The following is a 15,544-nucleotide window of genomic DNA, read 5'->3' on the forward strand; positions in this document are numbered from 1 at the left end:
AATACACCACAACATCCACCAATGCATGGGGCACCACCTCCCTTATACAAGAGACACCACCATCACATCCACCAATGTATCACGCACAACCACTTTCTTACGTGAGTACACAATCACTCCCACCGATGTATGGCACACCGCCACCAACATACAGGAGTACAACACAACATCCACCAATACATGGCACACCACCACCGGTACACGTGAGTACACCACAACATCCACTAATAGAGCGTCCACCGCCACCGGCATACATGAATACACCAAAACATGCACCAATGCATGGTGCACCGCTACCGGCATACATAAGTACACCACAAAATATACAATATGCATTAGGCACCACCACCCTCATACAATAGACACAACCATCACATTCACCAATGCATGGCGCACCACCGATGGAATACATAAGTAAATAACAACATCCACCAATGCATGGTGCACCACCACCGGCATACGTGAGTACAACACAAAATCCACCAATGCATGCCACACAACCACCGGTATACATGAGTACACCACAACATCAACCAATGGATCGTCGACCATCAGCGGTATACATGAATAGAGCAAAACATCCAACAATGCATGGGGCACCACCACTGGCATATATGAGAACACCACAACATCCACCAATGCATGGCGCACCACCACCAGCATACAAATACATGAGACACCACCATCACACACACCAATGTGTATCGCACAACGACCGCTATACATGAGTGCATCACAACATCCACCAATGCATGGGGCACCACCACCGGCATACATGAGTACACCACAACATCCAGCAATGCATGGTCCACCACCACCAGGATACATATACATGAGACACCACCATCACATACACCAATGCATATCACACCGCCACCGGCATACATGAGTACACCACAACATTCACCAATGGATGGGATACTGACACCGGCATACATGAGTACACCACAACATCCACCAATGCATGGGGCACCACCACAGGCATCCACAAGCCACCACCATCACATCCACCTATGTATGGTACAACGCCAACGGTATAGCTGAGTACACCACAATATTCACCAATACATGGGCCATCACCTCACTCATACATATATATGAGACACAACCATCACATCCACCAATGCATGGGACACCACCACCGACATACATGAGTACACCGCAACATCCACAAATGCAATGGCCAAAACCATCCTCATACATATACAAGAGACACCACCATCACATCCACCAATGCATGGGGCACCACTACCCTCATACATGAGACACCAAGATCACATACAAAAATGCATGGCACACCGCCACCGGCATACATGAGGACACCAGAACATCCACCAGTGCATGGTTCACCACTACCGGCATACATGAACCACCACAATCACATCCACCAATGTATGGTACAACGCCAACGGTATAGTTGAGTACACCACAATATTCACCAATGCATGGGCCATCACCTCACTCATACATATATATGAGACACAACCATCACATCCACAAATGCATGGGACAATGCCACCGACATACATGAGTACACCACAACATCCACCAATGCATGGCGGACCACTGCCGGCATACCTGAGTACACCACAACATCCACTAATGCATCGTGTACTGTCACCGACATACATGAGGACACCACAACATCCACCAATGCATGGTGTACCGCCACCGGCATACATGAGGACACCACAACATCCACCAATGCATTGTTCACCACTACCGGCATACATGAACCACCACTATCACATCCACCAATGTATGGCACATCGCCACCGACATGGGACACCACCACCGGTATACATGAGTACACCGCAACATCCACCAATGCAATGGTCAAAACCATCCTCATACATATACAAGAGACACCACCATCACATGCACCAATGCATTGCACACCGCCACCGGCATACATGAGTACACCACAACATCCACCATTGCATCGTGTATCACCACCGACATACATGAGTACACCACAAAATTCAAAAATGCATGGGGCACCACCGCTGGCATACATAACTAAATAACAATATCCACCAATGCATGGTACACCACCACCTGCATACGTGAGTACACCACAACATCCACCAATGCATGGGGCACCACAACCCTCATACATGAGACACCAAGATCACATACCAAAATTGCATGGCACACCGCCACCGGCATACGTAAGTACACCACAACATTCACCAATCCTTGGGGCACCACCACAGGCATCCATAAGCCACCACCATCACATCCACCAATGGAATGGTCAAAACCATCCTCATACATACACAAGAGACACCACCATCACATCCACCAATGTATGGTACAACGCCAACGGTATAGCTGAGTACACCACAATATTCACCAATGCATGGGCCATCACCTCACTCATACATATATATGAGACACAACCATCACATCCACCAATGCATGGGACACCACCACCGACATACATGAGTACACCGCAACATCCACCAATGCAATGGTCAAAACCATCCTCATACATATACAAGAGACACCACCATCACATCCACCAATGCATGGGGCACCACTACCCTCATACATGAGACACCAAGATCACATACAACAATGCATGGCACACCGACAACGGCATACATGAGGACACCACAACATCCACCAATGCATGGTTCACCACTACCGGCATACATGAACCACCACAATCACATCCACCAATGTATGGTACAACGCCAACGGTATAGTTGAGTACACCACAATATTCACCAATGCATGGGCCATCACCTCACTCATACATATATATGAGACACCATCATCACATCCACAAATGCATGGGACAATGCCACCGACATACATGAGTACACCAGAACATCCACCAATGAATGGCGCACCACTGCCGGCATACCTGAGTGCACAACAACATCCACCAATGCATGGTTCACCACTACTGGCATACATGAACCACCACTATCACATCCACCAATGTATGGCACACCGCCACCGACATGGGACACCACCACCGGTATACATGAGTACACCGCAACATCCACCAATGCAATGGTCAAAACCATCCTCATACATATACAAGAGACACCACCATCACATCCACCAATGCATGGCACACCGACACTGACAGATATGAGCACACCACAACAACCACCATTGTATGGTGCAAGAAAACTGGCATACACGATTACACCAGAACATCCACCATTGCATTGTGTAGCGCCACCGACATGCATGAGTACACCACAATATCCACCAATGCATGGGGCACCACCACAGGCATCCATAAGCCACCACCATCACATCCACCAATGCATGGCGCACCGCCACCGGCATACATGAGTACACCACAACATCCACCAATGCATGGGTCACCACTACCCTCATACATGAGACACCAAGATCACATACTAAAAATGCATGGCACACCGCCACCTGCATACATGAGGACACCACAAAATTAAAAAATGCATGGGGCACCACCGCTGGCATACATAACTAAATAACAATATCCAACAATACATGGTTCACCACCACCTGCATACGTGAGTACACCACAACATCCAAAAATGCATGGGGCACCACTACCCTCATACATGAGATACCACCATCACATACAAAAATGCATGGCACACCCCCACCGGCATACATGAGGACACCACAACATCCACCAGTGCATGGTTCACCACTACCGGCATACATGAACAACCACAATCATATCCACCAATGTATGGTACAACGCCAACGGTATAGTTGAGTACACCACAATATTCACCAATGCATGGGCCATCACCTCACTCATACATATATATGAGACACCACCATCACATCCACGAATGCATGGGACAATGCCACCGACATACATGAGTACACCACAACATCCACCAATGCATGGTGCACCACTGCCGGCATACCTGAGTACACCACAACATCCACTAATGCATCGTGTACTGTCACCGACATACATGAGCAAACCACAACATCCACCAATGCATGGTTCACCACTACCGGCATACATGAACCACCACTGTCACATCCACCAATGTATGGCACACCGCCACCGACATGGGACACCACCACCGGTATACATGACTACACCGCAACATCCACCAATGCAATGGTCAAAACCATCCTCATACATATACAAGAGACACCACCATCACATCCACCAATGCATGGTTCATACATGACACTGACATATATGCCCCATGAGGACACCACAACATCCACCAATGAATGGTTCACCACTTCCGGCATACATGAACCACCACCATCACATCCACCAATGTATGGTACAACGCCAACGGTATAGTTGAGTACACCACAATATTCACCAATGCATGGGCCATCACCTCACTCATACATATATATGAGACACCACCATCACATCCACAAATGCATGGGACAATTCCACCAACATACATGAGTACACCACAACATCCACCAATGCATGGCGCACCACTGCCGGCATACATGAGTACACCACAACATCCACAAATGCATCGTGTACTGTCACCGACATACATGAGCATACCACAACATCCACCAATGCATGTTGTACCGCCACCAGCATACATGAGGACAGCACAACATCCACCAATGCATGGTTCACCACTTCCGGCATGCATGAACCATCACTATCACATCCACCAATGTATGGCACACCGCCACCGACATGGGACACCACCACCGGTATACATGAGTACACCGCAACATCCACCAATGCAATGGTCAAAACCATCCTCATACATATACAAGAGACACCACCATCACATCCACCAATGCATGGCACACCGACACTGACATATATGAGCACACCACAACAACCACCATTGTATGGTGCAAGAAAACCGGCATACACGAGTACACCAGAACATACACCATTGCATTGTGTAGCGCCACCGACATGCATGGGTACACCACAATATCCACCAATCCATCATCTAGAACCACAGCCATACATCAGGACACCACAACATCCACCAATGCATGGTTCACCACTACCGGCATACATGAACCACCACTGTCACATCCACCAATGTATGGCACACCGCCACCGACATGGGACACCACCACCGGTATACATGAGTACACCGCAACATCCACCAATGCAATGGTCAAAACCATCCTCATACATATACAAGAGACACCACCATCACATCCACCAATGCATGGCACACCGACACTGACATATATGAGCACACCACAACAACCACCATTGTGTGGTGCAAGAAAACCGGCATACACCAGTACACCAGAACATCCACCATTGCATTGTGTAGCGCCACCGACATGCATGAATACACCACAACATCCTCCAATGCATGATCTAGAACCACCGGCATACATGAGTCCACCACAACATCCACCAATGCATGGGGCACCACCACAGGCATCCATAAGCCACCACCATCACATCCACCAATGCATGGCGCACCGCCACCGGCATACGTCAGTACACCACAACATCCACCATTGCATCGTGTATCACCACCGACATACATGAGTACACCACAAACTTCAAAAATGCATGGGGCACCACCGCTGCCATACATAACTAAATAATAATATCCACAAATCCATGGTACACCACCACCTGCATACGTGAGTACACCACAACATCCATCAATGCATGGGGCACCACTACCCTCATACATGAGACACCAAGATAACATACCAAAAATGCATGGCACATCGCCATCGGCATACATAAATACACCACAACATTCACCAATCCTTCGGGCACCACCACAGGCATCCATAAGCCACCACCATCACATCCACCAATGTATGGTACAACGCCAACGGTATAGTTGAGTACACCACAATATTCACCAATGCATGGGCCATCACCTCACTCATACATATATATGAGACACCACCATCACATCCACGAATGCATGGGACAATGCCACCGACATACATGAGTACACCACAACATCCACCAATGCATGGTGCACCACTGCCGGCATACATGAGTACACCACAACATCCACTAATGCATTGTGTACTGTCACCGACATACATGAGCATACCACAACATCCACCAATGCATGGTGTACCGCCACCGGCATACATGAGGACACCACAACATCCACCAATGCATCGTTCACCACTACCGGCATACATGAACCACCACTATCACATCCACCAATGTATGGCACACCGCCACCGACATGGGACACCACCACCGGTATACATGAGTACACCGCAACATCCACCAATGCAATGGTCAAAACCATCCTCATACATATACAAGAGACACCACCATCACATCCACCAATGCATGGCACACCGAAACTGACATATATGACCACACCATAACAACCACCATTGTATGGTGCAAGAAAACTGGCATACACGAGTACACCAGAACATCCACCATTGCATTGTGTAGCGCCACCGGCATACATGAGTACACCACAACATCCACCAATGCATGGGGCACCACTACCCTCATACATCAGACACCAAGATCACATACTAAAAATGCATGGCACACCGCCACCGGCATACATGAGGACACCACAAAATTAAAAAATGCATGGGGCACCACCGCTGGCATACATAACTAAATAACAATATCCAACAATACATGGTTCACCACCACCTGCATACATGAGTACACCACAACATCCAAAAATGCATGGGGCACCACTACCCTCATACATGAGACACCAAGATCACATACAAAAATGCATGGCACACCAACACCGGCATACATGAGGACACCACAACATCCAGCAGTGCATGGTTCACCACTACCGGCATACATGAACAACCACAATCATATCCACCAATGTATGGTACAACGCCAACGGTATAGCTGAGTACACCACAATATTCACCAATGCATGGGCCATCACCTCACTCATACATATATATGAGACACCACCATCACGTCCACGAATGCATGGGACAATGCCACCGACATACATGAGTACACCACAACATCCACCAATGCATGGTGCACCACTGCCGGCATACCTGAGTACACCACAACATCCACTATTGCATCGTGTACTGTCACCGACATAAATGAGCCTACCACAAGATCCACCAATGCATGGTTCATCACTACCGGCATACATGAACCACCACTGTCACATCCACCAATGTATCGCACACCGCCACCGACATGGGACACCACCACCGGTATACATGAGTACACCGCAACATCCACCAATGCAATGGTCAAAACCATCCTCATACATATACAAGAGACACCACCATCACATCCACCAATGCATGGGGCATACATGACACTGACATATATGCCCCATGAGGACACCACAACATCCACCAATGCATGGTTCACCACGACCGGCATACATGAACCACCACTGTCACATCCACCAATGTATGGCACACCGCCACCGACATGGGACACCACCACCGGTATACATGAGTACACCACAACATCCACCAATGCAATGGTCAAAACCATCCTCATACATATACAAGAGACACCACCATCAGTTCCACCAATGTATGGGGCACCACTACCCTCATACATGAGACACCAACATCATATACAAAAATACATGGCACACCGCCACCGCCATACATGAGGACACCAGAACATCCACCAGTGCATGGTTCACCACTTCCAGCATACATGAACCACCACTATCACATCCACCAATGTATGGTACAACGCCAACGGTATAGTTGAGTACACCACAATATTCACCAATACATGGGCCATCACCTCACTCATACATATATATGAGACACCACCATCACATCCACAAATGCATGGGACAATGCCACCGACACACATGAGTACACCACAACATCCACCAATGCATGGCGGACCACTGCCGGCATACCTGAGTACACCACAACATCCACTAATGCATCGTGTACTGTCACCGACATACATGAGCAAACCACAACATCCACCAATGCATGGTGTACCGCCACCGGCATACATGAGGACACCACAACATCCACCAATGTATGGCACACCGCCACCGACATGGGACACCACCACCGGTATACATGAGTACACCGCAACATCCACCAATGCAATGGTCAAAACCATCCTCATACATATACAAGAGACACCACCATCACATCCACCAATGCATGGCACACCGACACTGACATATATGAGCACACCACAACAACCACCATTGTATGGTGCAAGAAAACCGGCATACATGAGTACACCACAACATCCACCATTGCATCGTGTATCACCACCGACATACATGAGTACACCACAAAATTCAAAAATGCATGGGGCACCACCGCTGGCATACATAACTAAATAACAATATCCACCAATGCATGGTGCACCACCACCTGCATACGTGAGTACACCACAATATCCAAAAATGCATGGGGAAGCACAACCCTCATACATGAGACACCAAGATCACATACCAAAATTGCATGGCACACCGCCACAGGCATACGTAAGTACACCACAACATTCACCAATGCTTGGGGCACCACCACAGGCATCCATGAGCCACCACCATCACATCCACCAATGTATGGTACAACGCCAACGGTATAGCTGAGAACACCACAATATTCACCAATGCATGGGCCATCACCTCACTCATACATATATATGAGACACCACCATCACATCCACCAATGCATGGGACACCACCACCGGTATACATGAGTACACCGCAACATTCACCAATCCAATGGTCAAAACCATCCTCATACATATACAAGACACCACCATCACATCCACCAATGCATGGGGCACCACTACCCTCATACATGAGACACCAAGATCACATACAAAAATGCATGGCACACCGCCACCGGCAGACATGAGGACACCACAACATCCACCAATGCATGGTTCACCACTACCGGCATACATGAACCACCACTATCACATCCACCAATGTATGGTACAACGCCAACGGTATAGTTGAGTACACCACAACATCCACCAATGCATGGTTCACCACTACCGGCATACATGAACCACCACTGTCACATCCACCAATGTATGGCACACCGCCACCGACATGGGACACCACCACCGGTATACATGAGTACACCGCAACATCCACCAATGCAATGGTCAAAACCATCCTCATACATATACAAGAGACACCACCATCACATCCACCAATGCATGGTTCATACATGACACTGACATATATGCCCCATGAGGACACCACAACATCCACCAATGAATGGTTCACCACTTCCGGCATACATGAACCACCACCATCACATCCACCAATGTATGGTACAACGCCAACGGTATAGTTGAGTACACCACAATATTCACCAATGCATGGGCCATCACCTCACTCATACATATATATGAGACACCACCATCACATACACAAATGCATGGGACAATTCCACCAACATACATGAGTACACCACAACATCCACCAATGCATGGCGCACCACTGCCGGCATACATGAGTACACCACAACATCCACAAATGCATCGTGTACTGTCACCGACATACATGAGCATACCACAACATCCACCAATGCATGTTGTACCGCCACCGGCATACATGAGGACAGCACAACATCCACCAATGCATGGTTCACCACTTCCGGCATGCATGAACCACCACTGTCACATCCACCAATGTATGGCACACCGCCACCGACATGGGACACCACCACCGGTATACATGAGTACACCGCAACATCCACCAATGCAATGGTCAAAACCATCCTCATACATATACAAGAGACACCACCATCACATCCACCAATGCATGGCACACCGACACTGACATATATGAGCACACCACAACAACCACCATTGTATGGTGCAAGAAAACCGGCATACACGAGTACACCAGAACATACACTATTGCATTGTGTAGCGCCACCGACATGCATGGGTACACCACAATATCCACCAATCAATCATCTAGAACCACAGCCATACATCAGGACACCACAACATCCACCAATGCATGGTTCACCACTACCGGCATACATGAGCCACCACTGTCACATCCACCAATGTATGGCACACCGCCACCGACATGGGACACCACCACCGGTATACATGAGTACACCGCAACATCCACCAATGCAATGGTCAAAACCATCCTCATACATATACAAGAGACACCACTATCACATCCACCAATGCATGGCACACCGACACTGACATATATGAGCACACCACAACAACCACCATTGTATGGTGCAAGAAAACCGGCATACACCAGTACACCAGAACATCCACCATTGCATTGTGTAGCGCCACCGACATGCATGAATACACCACAACATCCACCAATGCATGATCTAGAACCACCGGCATACATGAGTCCACCACAACATCCACCAATGCATGGGGCACCACCACAGGCATCCATAAGCCACCACCATCACATCCACCAATGCATGGCGCACAGCCACCGGCATACGTCAGTACACCACAACATCCACCATTGCATCGTGTATCACCACCGACATACATGATTACACCACAAACTTAAAAAATGCATGGGGCACCACCGCTGCCATACATAACTAAATAATAATATCCACAAATCCATGGTACACCACCACCTGCATACGTGAGTACACCACAACATCCATCAATGCATGGGGCACCACTACCCTCATACATGAGACACCAAGATAACATACCAAAAATGCATGGCACATCGCCATCGGCATACATAAATACACCACAACATTCACCAATCCTTCGGGCACCACCACAGGCATCCATAAGCCACCACCATCACATCCACCAATGTATGGTACAACGCCAACGGTATAGTTGAGTACACCACAATATTCACCAATGCATGGGCCATCACCTCACTCATACATATATATGAGACACCACCATCACATCCACGAATGCATGGGACAATGCCACCGACATACATGAGTACACCACAACATCCACCAATGCATGGTGCACCACTGCCGGTATACATGAGTACACCACAACATCCACTAATGCATTGTGTACTGTCACCGACATACATGAGCATACCACAACATCCACCAATGCATGGTGTACCGCCACCGGCATACATGAGGACACCACAACATCCACCAATGCATCGTTCACCACTACCGGCATACATGAACCACCACTGTCACATCCACCAATGTATGGCACACCGCCACCGACATGGGACACCACCACCGGTATACATGAGTACACCGCAACATCCACCAATGCAATGGTCAAAACCATCCTCATACATATACAAGAGACACCACCATCACATCCACCAATGCATGGCACACCGACACTGACATATATGAGCACACCATAACAACCACCATTGTATGGTGCGAGAAAACTGGCATACACGAGTACACCAGAACATCCACCATTGCATTGTGTAGCGCCACCGACATGCATGAGTACACCACAACATCCACCAATGCATGGGGCACCACCACAGGCATCCATAAGCCACCACCATCACTTCCACCAATGCATGGCGCACCGCCACCGGCATACATGAGTACACCACAACATCCACCATTGCATGGGGCACCACAACCCTCATACATCAGACACCAAGATCACATACTAAAAATGCATGGCACACCGCCACCGGCATACATGAGGACACCACAAAATTAAAAAATGCATGGGACACCACCGCTGGCATACATAACTAAATAACAATATCCAACAATACATGGTTCACCACCACCTGCATACGTGAGTACACCACAACATCCAAAAATGCATGGGGCACCACTACCCTCATACATGAGACACCAAGATCACATACAAAAATGCATGGCACACTCCCACCGGCATACATGAGGACACCACAACATCCACCAGTGCATGGTTCACCACTACCGGCATACATGAACAACCACAATCATATCCACCAATGTATGGTACAACGCCAACGGTATAGTTGAGTACACCACAATATTCACCAATGCATGGGCCATCACCTCACTCATACATATATATGAGACACCACCATCACATCCACCAATGCATGGGACAATGCCACCGACATACATGAGTACACCACAACATCCACCAATGCATGGTGCACCACTGCCGGCATACCTGAGTACACCACAACATCCACTAATGCATCGTGTACTGTCACCGTCATACATGAGCCTACCACAACATCCACCAATGCATGGTTCACCACTACCGGCATACATGAACCACCACTGTCACATCCACCAATGTATGGCACACCGACACCAACATGGGACACCACCACCGGTATACATGAGTACACCGCAACATCCACCAATGCAATGGTCAAAACCATCCTCATACATATACAAGAGACACCACCATCACATCCACCAATGCATGGTTCATACATGACACTGACATATATGCCCCATGAGGACACCACAACATCAACCAATGCATGGTTCACCACTACCGGCATGCATGAACCACCACTATCACATCCACCAATGTATGGCACACCGACACCGACATGGGACACCATCACCGGTATACATGAGTACACCGCAACATCCACCAATGCAATGGTCAAAACCATCCTCATACATATACAAGAGACACCACCATCACTTCCACCAATGCATGGGGCACCACTACCCTCATACATGAGACACCAACATTATATACAAGAAAACATGGCACACCGCCACCGGTATACATGAGGACACCAGAACATCCACCAGTGCATGGTTCACCACTACCGCCATACATGAACAACCACTATCACATCCACCAATGTATGGTACAACGCCAACGGTATAGTTGAGTACACCACAATATTCACCAATGCATGGGCAATCACCTCACTCATACATATATATGAGACACCACCATCACATCCACGAATGCATGGTACACCGCCACCGGCATACATGAGGACACCACAACATCCACCAATGCATGGCGTACCACTGCCGGCATACCTGAGTACACCACAACATCCACTAATGCATCGTGTACTGTCACCGACATACATGAGCATACCACAACATCCACCAATGCATGGTGTACCGCCACCGGCATACATGAGGACACCACAACATCCACCAATGCATGGTTCACCACTACCGGCATACATGAACCACCACTATCACATCCACCAATGTATGGCACACCGCCACCGACATGGGACACCACCACCGGTATACATGAGTACACCACAACATCCACCAATGCAATGGTCAAAACCATCCTCATACATATACAAGAGACACCACCATCACATCCACCAATGAATGGCACACCGACACTGACATATATGAGCACACCACAACAACCACCATTGTATGGTGCAAGAAAACCGACATACACGAGTACACCAGAACATCCACCATTGCATTGAGTAGCGCCACCGACATGCATGAGTACACCACAATATCCACCAATGCATCATCTACAACCACCGGCATACATGAGTCCAACACAACATGCACCAATGCATGGTTCAGCACTACCGGCATGCATGAACCACCACTATCACATCCACCAATGTATGGCACACTGCCACCGACATGGGACACCACCACCGGTATACATGAGTACACCGCAACATCCACCAATGCAATGGTCAAAACCATCCTCATACATATATATGAGACACCACCATCACATCCACCAATGCATGGGGCACCATTACCCTCATACATGAGACACCAAGATCACATCCACCAATGCATGGGACACCGCCACCGGCATACATGAGTACACCAGAACATCCACCATTGCATCGTGTATCACCACCGACATACATGAGCACATCACAAAATTCAAAAATGCATGGGGCACCACCGCTGGCATACATAACTAAATAACAATATCCACCAATGCATGGTACACCACCACCTGCTTACGTGAGTACACCACAACATCCACCAATGCATGGGGCACCACTACCCTCATACATGAGACACCAAGATCACATACCAAAAATGCATGGCACACCGCCACCGGCATACATAACTACACCTCAACATTCACCAATGCTTGGGGCACCACCACAGGCATCCATAAAGAACCACCATCACATCCACCAATGTATGGTACAACGCCAACGGTATAGTTGAGTACACCACAATATTCACCAATTCATGGGCCATCACCTCACTCATACATATATATGAGACACCACCATCACATCCACCAATGCATGGGGCACCATTACCCTCATACATGAGACACCAAGATCACATCCACCAATGCATGGCACACCGCCACCGTCATACATGAGTACACCACAACATCCACCATTCCATCGTGTATCACCACCGACATACATGAGCACACCACAAAATTCAAAAATGCATGGGGCACCACCGCTGGCACACATAACTGAATAACAATATCCACCAATGCATGGTACACCACCACCTGCATACATGAGTACACCACAACAGCCACCAATGCATGGGGCACCACTACCCTCATACATGAGACACCAAGATCACATACCAAAAATGCATGGCACACCGCCACCGGCAGACATGAGGACACCACAACATCCACAAGTGCATGGTTCACCACTACCGGCATACATGAACCACCACCATCACATCCACCAATGTATGGTACAACGCCAACGGTATAGTTGAGTACACCACAATATTCACCAATGCATGGGCCATCACCTCACTCATACATATATATGAGACACCACCATCACATGCACAAATGCATGGGACAATGCCACCGACATACATGAGTACACCACAACATCCACCAATGCATGGTGCACCACTGCCGGCATACATGAGTACACCAGAACATCCACTAATGCATCGTGTACTGTCACCGACATACATGAGCATACCACAACATCCACCAATGCATGGTGTACCGCCACCAGCATACATGAGGACACCACAACATCCACCAATGCATGGTTCACCACTACCGGCATACATGAACCACAACTATCACATCCACCAATGTATGGCACACCGCCACCGACATGGGACACCACCACCGGTATACATGAGTACACCGCAACATCCACCAATGCAATGGTCAAAACCATCCTCATACATATACAAGAGACACCACCATCACATCCACCAATGGATGGGGCATACATGACACTGAGACATGTGCCCCATGAGGACACCACAACATCCACCAATGCATGGTTCACCACTACCGGCATGCATGAACCACCACTATCACATCCACCAATGCATGGCACACCGCCACCGACATGGGATACCACCACCGGTATACATGAGTACACCGCAACATCCACCAATGCAATGGTCAAAACCATCCTCATACATATACAAGAGACACCACCATCACATCAACCAGTGCATGGGGCACCACTACCCTCATACATGAGACACCAAGATCACATACAAAAATGCATGGTACACCGCCACCGGCATAGATGAGGACACCACAACATCCACCAGTGCATGGTTCACCACTACCGGCATACATGAGGTCACCACAAGATCCATTAATGCATGGTTCACCACTACTGGCATACATGAACCACCACTATCACATCCACCAATGTATGGTACACCGCCACCGACATGGGACACCACCACCGGTATACATGAGTACACCGCAACATCCACCAATGCAATGGTCAAAACCATCCCCATATACATATACAAGAGACACCAC

The sequence above is a fragment of the Haliotis asinina genome, chromosome 5, assembly GCF_037392515.1.
Source record: "Haliotis asinina isolate JCU_RB_2024 chromosome 5, JCU_Hal_asi_v2, whole genome shotgun sequence".
Taxonomy (NCBI): Eukaryota; Metazoa; Mollusca; class Gastropoda; order Lepetellida; family Haliotidae; genus Haliotis; species Haliotis asinina.